Source organism: Passer domesticus, chromosome 8, assembly GCF_036417665.1.
Source record: "Passer domesticus isolate bPasDom1 chromosome 8, bPasDom1.hap1, whole genome shotgun sequence".
Taxonomy (NCBI): domain Eukaryota; kingdom Metazoa; phylum Chordata; class Aves; order Passeriformes; family Passeridae; genus Passer; species Passer domesticus.
In genome coordinates, this window is record NC_087481.1 from 49,085,036 (window position 1) to 49,100,992 (window position 15,957).

Sequence of the window (15,957 nt, forward strand, 5' to 3'; positions counted from 1 at the left end):
TTGTTGCTTGAGCTTTTTAGTGACTGAGAAGTCTGGCATCCTGTACTAGATCCATTTTCTTAGCTACTCAAATGCCAGCTTGGCAGCCTATCTAGGAAGCTGATAGCACTGGGACAGGCGTGATTGTGGAGGTTGTTTTCAACAGTTTCTAGTAAGTCTGTTTTTAAGACACCTCCTTCCTTTTTTCCTTTCCTGGGAAAAAAAATCATAGTTACCACCTTCATGACTGGGAAGTCTGGATGAGAGAGAGGAGGGAGGCTTGGGCATGCAGCTTAATATCCTGCTTTTCAAAGTGCCTTAAAAACAGGACTGAGTTTAGTTTTGAGTAAGGCTTGTATTTATTCATAGTTATACCCCATTTTTTGACCTTTTTGTCCTCTGGGGTTGACATGTGCTCAAGCACCCATTCATTTCTCTCACGGGCCTTTCCAGTTGCCAGGAATAGCTGGGAAGTTTTGCCAAAGCCCTTCCATCTGGGAAAAGCACCGTGCACTTGCAGTGGGGCTGTGCTGAGTCAGCGCATTATCTTGGTGTCATTCCACGGGGCTGAAGAAGTCAGAACAAGACTGTCCTTGTGCTCAGGTCTCAAGTTGTGTCTCCATGCCATGAAGCTTCCCAGAGTCCTGAGACTCGACCTCGGGATGAAACCCAGTGTTATTTGAGAAAGCCTGAGCGTGGTATCCATGGAGAGGACAACGTGCTCTAGGTTGCACATCCTTATTTTACTGATGTCACAAACAAGTTATTCTTGTGCACTGCAGAGAGCCTCACAGCCACAAAACCAGCAATAATTTTATAAATGATAAGCTTGTTTTCCTCCTCCTGTTCCCAGATACTCTGAGTGCAGCAGACAGCAGAGATGTGCATTGCTGGAATCCAGAGGGTTTCGTAATTTGGCAGCCACTTGCTGAAAGCCCTGCAGATACAAAACAACACTTATTTCAAGTCTTGAGAAACATCTCCTACTAAGTAGAAGAAAAAAGCATTTAGGTGAAGCAATGTTGCCAGTCCCATTTGTTTATGAGGCTTGGGTTTTGTCTTTATACATTTTAAATGCTTTTTATTTTCCTTCTGCTTTTTAAGCCTTTCAAGTTCATGTTTTCCATATGACAAGAAAGTCTGGAATCAAGTCCTTACTTTTAAAAGCAAAAATTTGGTTCAGAGTCCTGTATAATCATGCAGCTCCAGACATGGGGTGTTTAAAAATACCTCTCATCAAGTCACTTTGATGAGAACTACCCATCTTGAAGGTGACTTTCTGTTCTGAGTAAATTCTTTGTTGACAGTTTAAGAAGATTTTAACAGCATCAAGTGTTTTCCACTTGGATCTCTCTCTCTTTTCTTCTTTTCTAAAATGCTAGAGCTTGTTTCACCTCTCTGTGTGCCGAAGAGATCAGAAATGTAGTGTGGCAGCATTTGTTGAACAATGCATCCCAGTGCTTTCAGAAATACACCTGCAGGTTTCATGCAGTTGTCCCTGAAGCTGCTGAGTGGTACCCTGGGACACAGAGCCCAGCTTCAGAGAGAGGAGGAGGAGGAAGGTGGTTTGGGTTTACTGGGTGGGGTAAGGCAAGGAACAGAAAGCCTGGCGTGGCTCCCTGCAGGAATCCCAAATGCCTTCAGAGCCTGAAGCTTGGTCGCTTGGTGTTTAACCCAGTCCTTGTTTTTGAAAGGAAGTTGGCAGACAAATTATTTTTTTTTTAGTGGAACGTTCTGAATATACTTATTTTATGTTTGTTGTGTGATGCAGTTTGATGTAGTTTGAGGCAGATCTTCAAGCTGTATGCAAAAGGCAAGGAGACGTGCCTGGAAATGCATAATCCGAGGGACACAGGTACAGTTTTTGACAGGCTGCTCTTCCTGCTAACACCTGGTAAATGCAGAGACCTGGCTCCATGTAAGTCCCATTCTGGGCTCCTAAGCCAAATGCTCTACAGTGGCATTTCTAGGAGGTTACTGCTCTACTTGTGTGGTTTGAATCGCTTAAGTCTTTGGCCTGGTGCCCTGGAGTGCCAGCAGAGGCTTGCTGTAATTGCCCGTAAGTGCACCGTCTGTCAGATTATTGTTTAATTATTCCAGCTTCTCACCGCCACACACTGCTCAGTGTCTCTCTTGCTATCTTTATGTAATTGAGTGGAAGAAATTCGAGACTTGTGCTTCTCTTACATCACTTTGTTTTTACCCATCCTCGCTGCATCCTACCATGAAATCCCACCTTTTGTTTGCAGAAGTCAGTCTTCTATAGAGAAAAAAAAACCCCATTGTCAATATCTCAAGCATATGTTAGAAAGAGAATCAATATTTTAACACATGGTAAAGTCAAACTATAAATCTCTCAACACAGTGAAATGATTGTATTAATTCTCCCTTGAAACACTGCTCCTCCCCCTGGGAAACAAGAGAGGGAAAGAAAACTCTTGGATAACCAAGCCCTTGTCCTCACAATGCAGGACTGTTCTTAGCCCTTTGCTCTGTGTTGCTCCTTCCTCTTCAAGATCCATCTTTTTCCAGCCCATCCCTGTTCATCTGTTCCAGAGTATCTCTGTGCTTCCTCCCATCTTTGCTACCAGGCTCTTAATAATGTGTGTTGAAAAATAATCTTTCTGAGCTCTCTCTGACACTCTTCTTGTCTGTATGGCCTATAAAAAATCCTGGCAGTGCCCTGACTGCTTTTCTTCTCTCATGCTCCCTGTGCCTGTGACAAATATGTGTTATTTTTCTGGTTTTACACTTGGCTTTCAGCCTCTGAATCTGAACGCTCTTCTTGTACAGCCCCCCACACAAGGACCAAGGCTCTGGTGCACTACCACAATAATAGTAAATGTTAGGGTTGCTGGCACTCACTCTGCAATAGTTTTCATGGCTCTGGGCAGAAGGAGTGTTACGATGTCCTTTTGGAAGATCTATCTGCACCTGAATGATTTAGTTTTCAGGGTTTAATTTAGAAATCCTCAGCTGAAACCTCCCTTTACAGGTGTACTCCCTGTAATGCCTGCCTCCTTTACTATTTTTGGGGTCGTTCTTTTCACTTGCTGTAACTGAACTGTAGGATTACTAATTTCATACTACTTTCTGATTTGATTTTTCATCCATCTCTCTTCTTCAGGAAGGAGCAATTTATGTAAGAATTTCAGTGTGGAATTGACTTTAGGCTTTATTGCTGTTTGTCACCCTTCAGGAAATACATCCCTGGCTCCAGCGCTCAATCACTGCTGGCACTCTGAAGAGGAAGAAAAAATATCAGAGCTGCAGCTATTAAGACCAACAGGCAAATATTTTATTCAAACTCAACTTCTTCTTCCTGGGTCACTCTTAAGGAATATTTTTCTGATTGTGAGGATGTGAACGAGGGTTGTGTTTGTTTGTTTGTCTTTGTGGAGACTCTCCTATTCAGCTGATCTTCATCTTCTTCCACATTTCAGGCAGCAGAGCTTGCAGCAGTGACAAGCTGTAATCCTGCTTGTGCCTGTGGCCTGGGTTAACCTGCTGGCAGTGATACGTGCCTGGGCAGGGGCAGCCGTTTCACACAGCTCAGCATGGACGTGCTGCCACTCCCAGCCACTTTTAGGACACAGGTGAGTTGTTTACAGCAATCTCAAAAAAGCCTGTAATAAAGTTGTTCTGCCTTCCTGGAGCCGCCACTGCCAGAGACCTTTCCCCTTTCTTGGCTTCTTTGGGAGCCTCCTTCCTTCAGCTTCACACCTTTATCAGCTGAAATGATACAGTTAAGAACTGGTTGTGGTCAGGCTTTGTCTCAGAAGGAAGGACTACACTGCCACTCTGTTGTGGCTGCTGAGAGCAGGAAGATCAGAGAGGACAGCAGGGAGGTGGAAGCCTGCTCCCTCTTTTATGTGGAATGGAGTCAGGATATGCCCTTGTATGAAGTTCAGCAGAGAAAAACTTGGGCTGCCCTCCCATTCCTGCACACCGTGCCATTCCAGTCAGCCTGGTACTAATCTCCACGGATCTCTGAAGGCATGAAACAACATGCAGTGTAAATGAAATCTGAGCCACACCACAGTACTGGTGCCAGCCTCTTTTAGAAGACTGCCATGAGAGCCAAGGGAAACAGGTACAATGGTAGAAGATGCCTTGTACCACCTGCAGGCACAGACCTACAGCACTCGAGCAGCTCGTGAGGCATGTGAAAAGCTGGTGAACCCAGGGCCACTTAGACTTGAATGCACTTTCCTGGGGAGGAAGTGGCTTTTCCCTTGGAAAGCTCAACTCCCCAGGGTCTGCATGAGGTCAATGGAAAAAGTGATTTCTTCAGAATGTGATTCAGAGTGCCTATGCACTGGGCTTATCTTACTGACTACAGAGGAAGTCAACTTCTGTAGATTTAAACTCACTTTTGAGAACACTCATCCCCTCTTGCCCCTTAGTTGTGGGAGTTATACTAGACCTGGATGTGGTTAATCCTTGGAAGGCACACTACCCACTGAGATTCAGGTGCTGCAGACCAAAGCTAAGAGAATTTTGTCTCCCTGAGCAGTGTGTCCTGTTGGATCCTGCTTTGTCCTTTTGAGTTACCCTGGGATGTCAGAAATGGATTTGCAAGCACCAGAAAGGAAAATTAAATCAAGAAAGGTTGGTTTCTTCATGGCTGTCCTGACTGGAGCTGGAATAATCAGCATCTGTTTCAGTTTAACTGAGTTTTCATTCTGGCCTTTCTCCCCTTTCAAAGTACAGGCAACTGAAGCCTTTAATTTGCTCTGTCTTTCACTGCAGAGGAAAATAAGAGTTTATAGCAGCTGTTACTATCCTGTCTAGAATAGCTACACTAAAAAAATACAGTTTATTGTCTGTTGTGAATGAAAAAGCTCTTGCTTGTTTGTGTTGTTTGTTGTGTTGACTCTGCAAGATAAATTGTTTGAACTGGTTGACTCTCCATTTGTATCTTTGAAGATTAGCTTGCTTGATAGCCTGTTGGACTTGCAGTTTTCCCTTGTACTGAGCAAACTGAAGAACTGCTGGCCTTGGGGCAGTTAGGACACAGCACATGCTGGAAAAAGTTTATGCTCATATAGGTAAATAAGAAAATAACTCCATCATGACATTCTGGATGTGCTGCTGATATGTCCTGTCTTTCCACCTGGAAGAGCTCTTCTAAGAGAGAGGAAGCCTTTTTTAAAAATTGCTAACAGACATGGATAGGTGGCTAATGAGTTGAAAGTAGAAGCTGGCAGGACCAGAATTAGTTTTTATGGTAGTTCTAAAATCCTAAATCGTGCTGCTTGTTTTTGGGAATACAGATACTCTGTCCTTTTATCCTACATTTGCTTTGTAAAAACAATTGGAGAAAAAAGCAAAAATAACTTCTTGTCACTCAAGTAAGCAGACCTGGCTCTGAATATATAAAAGGAAGTGACAGTAAAAATAGCAATATCTTATTGTACTGTAGTCCTTCAACAGAGAACCACATTTTGGGGTTCCCCTTCTTTGCATCCTTCTTTGTATTGCAAAGGCATCTTTCCCCAGGCAGAAGCTTTTGCTCTGGGGGTTCAGAGTCTGATTTCAATGGGACAGAGCTTGGTGTCAGCCAGTGCATTGAGGATCAGCTTCTAGACATTGACAAGGGCTCTGACTCTCCATGTGCATCCTCCAGGTTTGGTTTCTGTGACTTCCTCTCTCCCCTTCTGCCAAGTGGTCCAGCCTTCCCAGTTTTTGTCTACTCATAATAAAGGCAGTGGAGCCAAGGTGCCACTCGAGGGAAAGACAGAAAAGAATGACAAAGGCATACACTATTTCCATGATGGGTATGATGCTCACAAAATTAAGTGGGATTTGTTGTGCCATCAGCCTTCAAAACATGCTTCTATCCCCCAGAATAACTAAACCCCTTGCAACCCTTGGCCAGAAGACTGAAGCCAAACTTCTGGCAAACTGACAATTCAAGGGAAAGGAACAGGATGTGACAGGAAGGTCTAGATAGATTGAGGTGTAGATGAGAGGAAGGTAAAACCTAGTGTGAAATTTTAAAATTTGAGACATGATAGTGGGAGATTGAGATACAGAAAGAAAGAAAGAACAACTGGGAATTAGAGTTTTATGTTGAGACTGGTTGGCAAGGAGCTGGCAGACAGAAGACACAACAGAACTTCAGTACAAGGAAAGAAGAAGGAAGACAGTAGAAAGTCAGGGGGATAGGCAGTGACATGGAGAACCAGACAAGAGACTGGACTAGGACCTGGCATGGGGAATGAAATTGGAGGCCCTGTTGGAGATTGAGAAAGGAGGGACAGTCTGGGGAAGGAACAGGTGATCCAAGCCTGAGAGTGGAGATCGGGCACAGGCAGCAGGGAGGGAAGGGAGTAGCAGGGGAGAGCTGTGGGAAGCAGCCCCACAGGGGGCAGAGCAGGGGGTGTGTGGGTGGAAAGGGGCACCACGGGCTCTGCTTGCTGGGACATCCTGACTTGCAGAGCTGGAAGTGGAACAGAGCTTCCCTGAGGCTGGTCTTCGTGTTGGCTCAGCCAGCAAAGAATTTGCCTCTTGTGCTGTCTGCCCCAGCAGCAGCACAGAAAGGACTGGAGCTGTGTCCTTGGCCGAGGCAGCAGCAGCTGCCTGCCTGGGGGAGGAGAGCAGGCTTTTGAGTAGTTGGATGACAAAAATTTTACAGTTGGGAGGAGGTAGTGAAAAGGCCACATGACCGAGGGAGAAAGGGTCAATTCATTAGTGTGGCAGCTACTAAATTAAGAAAAGGCAAGTGGGGCTATATATCAGAGGTATCTGAATTCGGTCAAAGATGATTCTGAAGTTGCTAGATTGATCTTGTAGTCGGCTTAAGCAAGCTTAACTAATTAATTGCTTTATTTTAGTTCATTGTGTAAGAGCTAGCTCCTAATAAATCACACTGTTTTGTAGAAACATGCTTGAAACAACTGTGTAAATACTAAATAGCCTTAGGATTTGCCTTACGAATCCACTGAATAATCCAAATTCCAACACTCATCCCCCTCTGCTGCTGGTCTGGATGGAGGATGACAGCCACTGCTGCTGTTTCTCTTTCAGTAACAGGGGTAGGAGTCTGTGCTGGACACACAAGGGTGGGGACACACAGCTGATGGCCCATGGAGGTGCTGTGATGCTGTGTGATCCTGCACCAACAGCTGTCCTTTCCAGGGGCACAGGAAATGCTACAGGTGTTACAGGAACATTATGAATGTTGCAAAGCCAAGCCTTTAAAAGTTAGGCAATGTCCAAACGAAATTGCCAGTGAAACCTTAATTCAGAGCCATGTAGGTTATGAAATGCTCTTTAATTATATTTCTCCTCCTGCTTGTTTCAGTGTGGATGGCAATAGTTCAAGGTCTTTGTACAGTCCTGTGGGGTTTCTGGGGCAACAATCTCCTGATCCTGAGAGACCCTTCGCTGACACTTGTAAGGATTGTGAACTCCTGTGTTCACCCTCTGCTCTTGGGCAGGCCTGAGCCAAGGAGATCTGGGGACAAACATTGCTGATGGAGACTGGGAGTAGGTTGGAGCTGAGCTTTCCAGCATCCAGTAGGAGGGTATAAAATTACCTACTCCATTTGGGCAGATTAAAAACAAATCTTTCATGCCTGAATTCTGCCTTTGCAGAAATGTCTGTTAGTTCTGATTGTTGGCACAAGTATTGCCATAGTATCAGTCTAATCTCACATGACACATTGAAGGATTTGCAGCAGAAGGGTGGAGTTAGCAGTGTAAATTTCTTGGCTGATTTATCTCTTGTGACAATTGTCCTGCTCTGCTTTATATCAGCTTTTCAGAATAAATCAGGTTTTTTTGAGTATAAAGTAACACTTCTTTAGATTTCAAATAATATTTTTTTTTAAAGCAAAGTGAGTGGAACCAAAAGTAGACTCTCTAACAGAACCAGAGTACATGTACCACATATCCTTGGTAAATATTTCAATGCTAAGCCAACTGGGCAGTGACACTTTGCACACAAAGGGCCTGAGAAATGTAAAGGTACGTGACAAAACGTTCAGATCCTCCCTACAACACTACAGTCTTTTAATGCAAATGACTGTGTTCAATTAAGTCACGCAAGAAACTTTTTTTTCAAACTCCAAGCTCTCAAAGCAAAGTGTGTATTTCCATGTCTTGTAGAGGATCCTGCACAGTCCTGATTAATAACAGCAAATAAACATCCAGTCACTGTAAGAAATATTGTCACTAGGAAATTTCAACTGGTTTCTGTCTTGTGACCCAATATGCCAAAATTCCAATTCTGCTTTTAATTCCGTCCAGCATTTATTAGTAAAAGCCCACATAACCACATTGAACTGCCTGGTTTGCCAAAGACTCACACAAAGGCAATTGGCAGAATTTTGGTATTTGATAATTGAATGCGAATAGCCTTGTTTCAATGAGACTAGCCTAGATGATTGCCAAAAGTTGTAAAAAATCTGATGGAAATAGCAGATACTCAGATCTGACTATCTGATGTGGCTCCCCAATTTACTCATGGTTTTGATCCTGCTGAAGTAGCTGCTGAACGTGAGCCTGTGGGACCAGTCCAGACTAGCAAGTACTGAGATCAATTAGTAGACTCCTATTAATTTGAACATATTTTATAAATTATAAAGTTGAGATGCTACTGCAGTGCAGAATCCATCAAGGCTTGAAAGGGGAGCTGATTGCAACCACCTGAGAACTTAGCATTAAAAAGCTAAACCTTTCTCAGCAAAATACTGAAAGCTCTGTTATAACAAGTCGTCAAAGAACTTGCTTTTAAAGCCCATCCTAAATGAAAGGGCGACTGATGGCAGGTGCTCTGTCACACTGGGGTGTACTTGTCTACACAGAGGTGTGGTTGTCACCTTCTGGTATCCCTTGCGAAGGCAGCTTGGTGGGGCTTAGCCTGAGATGTCTGCTGCAGGAAGGGGAGTCAGCACATCGGTCTGGGGTTACAGCACTGCCAGCTGGGGATGGTCCCGATTTGTGGAGGAAGGAGGCACGGGAATGTCGCGGTGCCCGTGTCCATGTCTTTGGCGGTGTCTCAGCAGCTAACGGCGCCTTGCAGCTGAGCCCTGAGCTGAGCACTGAGGAGAGCTGCTCCACACCAGCCCACCCTCCAGAATCCCGATCCCGGCTGCTGCGCTGGGGGCCAGCTCTTGGAACGGCAGGAACCCGTCCTGTTTGCTGTAACACTTTAAAGAGCCGCAGCGGGCACCGGCCGAGTTGCGGGCGGCGCTCCGCACCCGGGGCAGCTTCCAGCGGGTGTGCGGGGCCGGGCACCCACCAGGGACCCGCCATGGGCGCGGGGAGCCGTGCCCGAGCCCCGCGGGGAGCCGGCCCGGGCTCCGGCCCCTCACGGCCCCGCTCCCGCCGTCGCCACGGGCAACGCGGCGCTTCCGCCGTAACCTGGAAGCGCTCGGTGTCCGCGCTCGGCGGGCCCGCCCCGAGAGCCGCGGGAGGGCCGTGGGCGGGCGGTCCCGTGACGGCTCGGTGCGCACAGACGGTGGCCGGCAGGGCAGGGCCGGGCGCGGAGCGGAGCCGAGCGCGCCGCGGGAGGATGGCGGAGCCGCACGGTACGGTACGGTACGGGGCGGGCGGGCCGGGGGCTCGGCCGGGGGCGGCGGCTGACAGCGGGCGGCGGCCGGGGGCGGCGGGAGGCCGCGGGCACAAAGGCGGGGAGGGCCGGGGCGCAGGTGGGGGCGGCGGGGCGGCCGGCGGGGAGCCCGTGCCCGCCCCGGCGGGGCTGCCCCGCCCGGTCCGCGGGGCCCGGCGCAGGTGGGGCGGCTCGGGCCGGGCCGGGGGCGGCCATCGCCCCCGCGGGGCTGCCGGGCGATGGCAGCGACCGCCACAACAACAACAACAATAACAACAGAAAGAAAGGAGGAAGCTCCGTCGTAGAGCCTCACCTCTCCTCCTGCCCGCCGGCTCTCGGTGCCGGAGCTGGCACGGGGACGCCGGAGCGAGCTGGCGTGTGTGCGGTGGCGGCGGCGCTCGGGGTAATGATCACCGGCGGGCGGGCAGTGATTGCCGCTGCCTCTGCCGGCTCCGTGCGGCCCCCACCCTCGCACAGGCGTGGGGCGCTTTTCCTGCTTCACCCGATGTATTTACTGTGCCAGCTCCGATGGAGCCGCAGAGACAGAACCTCGTCTCAAAAGTCGTCGCCTTCCTGTCTAGCCAGGTGATTTTCCCGGTGTTTAAAACAGAGGTGTGACGGAGAAAAGCGGTGTGACAGCTTCCCGCGTATGTTTGTGGCTGTAGAAGGCGTCTTCACCGAGTTGTTCGTGTCTTTCCCTAGGAAATGCTTCAAAAGCTGTAGTAACCTTAGTAAGGTGAACGGCCGCCTTGACTAAAATTGCGACTGGGCGTGAGCTGCACAGCAATTCAGCAGAACTGAAGTTTGGTGAAACTGTGTTGCTGCTTCACTTGTCCATCCTACTTAGGAGCAGGTATGGACGTGGAATAAAACGTCACGGTGTGTGAGAAAACAATTGTGAAGTGCTGAAATAGTACTGGTAATCTTTAAGTTGTGTTTTTGAGGTGGGACTGTGGAAGCATTGCGTTCTGCACATGTGCAGACTTTTGAGGCAGAGTACTAATGATCGAGGAGTTGTAATTGTGTGTATTGTCATTGCTGCAGTACTTGGTGGGGATTTTTTTTGGCTATCAGAATAGAAGTTAAGATGGTTTTGGTAATTACCTTTAGGGTCTTAATTTTCTTCTGTTTCTTGTTTGCATGTTTGATTTGTATATCGTTCTTTTTACCTCCTAAACTGTGTGTGTTGTTTTTCTTTTTTCTTTTTTTTTAACACTAGTCATTATGATATACTTCTGTTTATAAAATCAAGGGCTTAAAGTAGGTGGTGGTCAAATTAAATCACACTTATTTACAGCCATATTTCAGGCATATGTTGTATGGTGATCTTGATATAAACCTACTCTGGTTTTGGGAAGGATTTACAGTATCTTATGAATTTGTTATTACACTACTGTGCATACATTTTAATTTTAGTAACACCCCTATCATCTTCATTCCCCTTGAATGTTTTGGATTTCACTGTTTTGTTTTCTATGCAATTATTCTTTGCTCTGGATGAGTAAAATGGGAGATAATTTTACTAATTTGAAGCCATATTCCTTTAATTTTAGGCTGTTTGCTGGCCATCAGCATTTCTGTACATGTGGCAAGGCAAAGCCTGTATATTAGGCAAAACTGATTTTATATGCAACCTTGTAATACACAAAGATGATTCCAGACAAAGCTGTCCTTGTGTCCACAGCCTTCCTTTGAGGAATACTGAGGGATCCTCAAAGAGGATGCTGTCTTCTTCCACGTCCCTCTATCTGCTCTTTCCAGAAACAATCCCCAGCGTTTTTTGTTTGTGGTGATGGCAGGGGAGGGTCCATGAACAGTTCTGGTTGTGAGTAGCTGCTGTTCCCGGTGTAGTTTTTCCCTTTCCAGCGTGGCATATCTGTAAGGCAGGAGGTGCTGGGAGGGGCGTTCCTTTGTTATGTTGACACTTAAATCGCACTGACGGGTGTATTCTCCTCCAGGAATCTTGTGTGATTGAAGGGATTCCTTCAGACGAGGGATATTTTCTCCAGCTGTCTCCCTGCGCCGTTAGCCTATGCACAGAAATTAATTGCTCGGAAGATCACTGCTGTGCGTGTGCCTTTTAGGAAGCCCTTGGATTGATTGTGACTTGGCTGTGGCTTTCTAGAAAAGCGTGTTTCTGCTGGAGCAGCGTGTGTGTGGCAGTCCTGGCTTGTCACCGCGAGCCGGCAGCTGTGTCCAGCACCCGTGAAATAGGTGGATGTCGATGCTTGTGTGTGGGCACGGTGCTCATGCATGGTAATTGCATTAGGGCTGTCAAAGCATCTTCTGCATGTTCGAAATAAAGATCACATTCTGCGATCCCTCCTTGACAAGGCTGAGGAAGCGCAGTAAATAACCAAGCTCTGTTTTGGGAAGGTTTAGTATGGTAGCAAGGAAATAAAACTGCCTTAAGAGACCTCAGTGGTTGCAAAATACCACAGTGGAGAATTTGGGTGGGTGCTAGAAGGAGCCCTGTCTCTCTAGGAGCAGGTTCTCCTTCGTCTTTGAGGAAAGATGAAAGCTTCTGTGCGCGGGAGGGGAAGGCAGCGTTGTCCCTTCCCGTGTCCCACCACGGCCCCTGGCATGGCTGTCCCTGGTGCCCAGCTTGCCCCTGCTCTCCCCAGCACCTGGGTTTGGGGTATCTGTGCTGTTCCTGGGTGCAGGAAGAGCTGGTGCCATGTCCTCATGTCCAGCCCGCCACCCCTCCCGTTCAGTGTGGCCAGTGCCATTTCCCACCCGGAACACTTCGAGGCTCATTGCTTTTGATTTTATTTTTCAGTGGATGCTCTTTTAATTGAAGTGAGGCTTGCTTTTCACTCTGTTGTCATAATACCTTGTATTTATTTTTACTGCATGCAACTGCACCTCAGAGAAGCTATTTCTCCTCTCGCTTTTTGGTGGGTTTGCGTGTGTGTGTGTGAGAGGGCTGGGGAGGATACAGAACCAAAGATTAAAAAGCCAGTTACAACTGATGGTACAGATAAAAAGAACTCTTGTTTTGGTGGTAGCTGTACTGGCTGACATGGTCTAGTCTGTTTCATACAGTGGTCTTGCTGTCTTACAAAATGGACAGGGCTGAAATGTAACAGGTTGTTATAATAAGCAAGGTAATGTTTGCTGTGTTAGCCATTGACCTTAATTCGCTTGGGTTTTTTTTGCTGCATTGCTTTGCCTTGACTCTGTTGTGAAATACACATCACGTACTATTATAAATCTGGGAATTCTCCAACATCAAATTTGGTTCAATAAAGGCATTTTCAGGATATCCAGGTCTCTGGATGAAAAGGGAATTTTAATTACTAAGATTTTTTCCATCGTTTACCTCCAGGTAGTGTATCTTTTGTATAGAGATTTTGGACAGTTTATAATTGCTTGTAAAAAAGTGAGTTTGTGCCGTGTGGTGATTTTAGACTGTTTTAAGATTGTCGCAGTTTAAGAGGTACTTTATCTGTATTGCTCTACAAGAGAAATGAGAGAACAGAGCCCATCACATAATTGCAGACATGCTGACTGCTGTGAGGATGTATTAAGAGGCTGTGAATTGGTGTAGATAAATACTAGGATACATGGTCAAAAAACTTCTTAAAACAATCTGGCTTGCTTGGATACTTGGTTGTTTTAATATTGTTTTACCATTAAGGTGTACATGTTGGGAAAAAAAAAGGTAAATACTTGAGTCTATTAGTTTGCTTTTTGCTTTCTCTACAAAAGCGTAGTCTGTTCTCAGAGTGGATGTGCATTAGATCCTGGTTTGCACGCCTGCCTCCCTTTCTGCCTCAACCAGTGCTGGAGAGCATTTTTTTTTTGCCACAGAAAAGTGTTTTTGAGCCAAGCTGAAAGTTTGCTGCTGTGTGTTAGTGGTGGGGGTTCGCCGGGAGGAGCAGCCTGGGCACCGAGCTGTGCTCCAGCCCGGGTGCTGTCTTTGAGACGTGAGGCTGGCGCTCGCATTAAGCTGGTCGCAGCTTGCTCTCACCTTTGCTGTGCCGATCATCTTTGCGTGCTTTTGTGCCCAAGGACGCTTCATATTCTGAGCGTGCACAAGAGGTAGGGTGCGATCCAGCAGTATTTCCATGGAGCCCTGTTGATCCCGTAGATATTGTATCCGGTTCAGTGGACCTGCCTACCCTGTGGTCGCAGGCTTTTTGTTATGCATGCATCCTAATTGTTCTTTCTGTCGGCATTGTGCGCTGACTGAAGGGGCTGTGCACCAATGCAAATAGCCTTTCTAATACCTCCCGCATTTGCATTATAATGGCTGCATAAATGTTGCAGCACATCTCAATTCACTCGCTGCTTTGACTGCTCGGCTTTAAAATAGGTTCTCTCTGTAGCACAGATCTTGTTCGTGGTTGGTATCGCTTTGGAGAGGGTTTCTGAAGTGCATCCCTATTAAACAGCGAGGCTTGTTTGTGATGAGGTGCAATTTTAACTTAGCTATGTTCTGGTCTCCCACTCCTTTCAGCCCACAGGTTGATACATGCACTTGGAGGCAAAATTTTTTCAAGCTTTAGCAGTTTTTCACCAACTATTTCTAAACTCACTATATTTGGGGTTGCAAAACATGTTTGCTTGAGGTTTTGTTTTGCATTAATTCCAGAAATCCTATGGAGGTCTGTGAGAATATTTTCTACAAGAGGAATGTGAAACATTGTGTCACTGTTGTTTTGGTGCTGAAACATTTGTTGACTTTTTGAAAGTGTCGATACGGGGATGTGACTGGAAGCAGACACTTTTTTGGGAGCTGGTGGCAGATTGCCATCACCTGTCTGTCAAAAGTTTGTTTTACGTAGTTGTTGAACAGAACAGTGATTAGTATCACGTACTTGACTCTTAGTGATTAATGGATGCACTGGGACTTTTTAGTATCATCAGAGAATGCAGCTTTTCGTGTGGCTACAGACTTGTTATTAATGCAATGTGTCAAATTTTGGGAATGGTAGTACGTGAAACTATTATTACTATTTTTTGGCTAATCTGTTTTAATCCTAGGGTTCACTCTGTTTTATGTGTTTTAGTGTATGAAGACTGCAGCAAGAAAGGTATGTTTAAATCAAATGTTAGGGTTTTTAAAATATATCTGAGGTTAGTAGCTTGTCACTCTTCCACTTGTTTGCACATATTAGAGAAGTATGAGTTATTCAGGTTAAGGATATGCAGAACGAGCTTGTTGTAAGAATTAAAATTACAGAAACTGTTTTCTGAAACAGTAAGTGATAGTATTGTAGGAATCCTAAATTTACTTAGGGTTCTATATGATGATGAATGATTCACTTATATATGAAGTATTCTGTGTAATGCTGCAAACAACATATGTGTTACTATAATACAGTACTTTTAACACTTATCCTGTCAAAAATTTGTGTCTATTAAAGTTTAGAATAACTATAGTGATGGGCATGAAAATTCAAGGTTAAATAATGTTATTTGAAAGCATAAAAATAATTTTGAAACCCCAATATCTGTGAACACTAAGCTGTAGTGTATCTATACTTCATGTGCAGATAGGTATGGATTTTAATTATCTATTAGATATTACAGATAATGTTGGTTTAGTACATGAAGAAATATGGCAAAACCACTTCAGAATTTGCAGTTGTATGTAGGTCTGTATTTTCAGTGTCTCCATCCTAATAGGAATTAGTATTAAATCAGAAACTGAAGAGTTGTTTCATGACAGTTTGAATGGTCAGAACAATCCATTGGTCTGGCATGTTGTCTTGACTGGGAAGAAAAGTAAGTTTATTTATTACTTTTATGAAGAAATACCTGACTGGCAGCCAAAACAACCAGGGCCTGATATTTATTTGTAGCTGAGGTACAGCAGTGATTGTGAGGAGTCAGATTTAGCAATGATTGTGAGGAGTCAGATTTCTCTCTTTTGCTTTTCCTTTTTCTTGCTTGTGCCGCAGCCATTTAAATCTTGGCAAATAGGGGATTTTGCTTTCTCTTTGTTATGAGGCTTCTGTCTTGTAACTGTAGCATATGGACTGTCCAGTCTCCTATGTAACAAGATTTCTGACTGTTGTAAATTTTTTTGATGATGAAAGTTATAATCTGTTTTATAATACACAGCATTAATCGTAGTTATTGACAGTTGTCCTGGGAGGAAACACTCATGTTGTGTCAAAATGCTTAGAGCAAAAAACAAAACAAAAACAACCCTCTTTTTTACTATTTCTTAGCTGTTGCATAGACTTTTTTTTAATAAACAAAAGAAAGCTACTCAGTGTGTCACAACTTAAAGCTTATGTTGCACAGTAGTGAAGGTTGTAGTAAATCTATAGATAATTAGCTGAAACTCTGTGTACAGTGCAAGTGCAGGTGCTGAGTGAAGTGCATTGTGCTATGGAAAGGTTCAGAGTCTTAGCTTCAGTCTTCCTTTTTTGTTTGTGTTAGACCTAATCTAACGTCATTCCATC

At 45.3% G+C, this 15,957-nt stretch overlaps 1 protein-coding gene across 4 annotated transcripts in view; it reads left to right on the forward strand.

Moving 5' to 3' along the window:
• Nucleotides 1-9,382: 9,382 nt before the first annotated feature.
• SHOC2 (SHOC2 leucine rich repeat scaffold protein) overlaps nt 9,383-15,957 on the forward strand; it is a 60,141-nt gene continuing 53,566 nt past the window's right edge. Inside the window, exons 1-2 of one of the 4 annotated variants that reach the window (XM_064431274.1) lie at nt 9,383-9,518; nt 10,241-10,391. The gene's annotated coding sequence lies outside the window, so the exon portion shown is untranslated. Of the gene's footprint in view, nt 9,519-9,965; nt 10,124-10,240; nt 10,392-15,957 lie in introns of those variants that run through there. The other 3 variants (XM_064431275.1, XM_064431276.1, XM_064431277.1) reach the window with 3 other exon arrangements.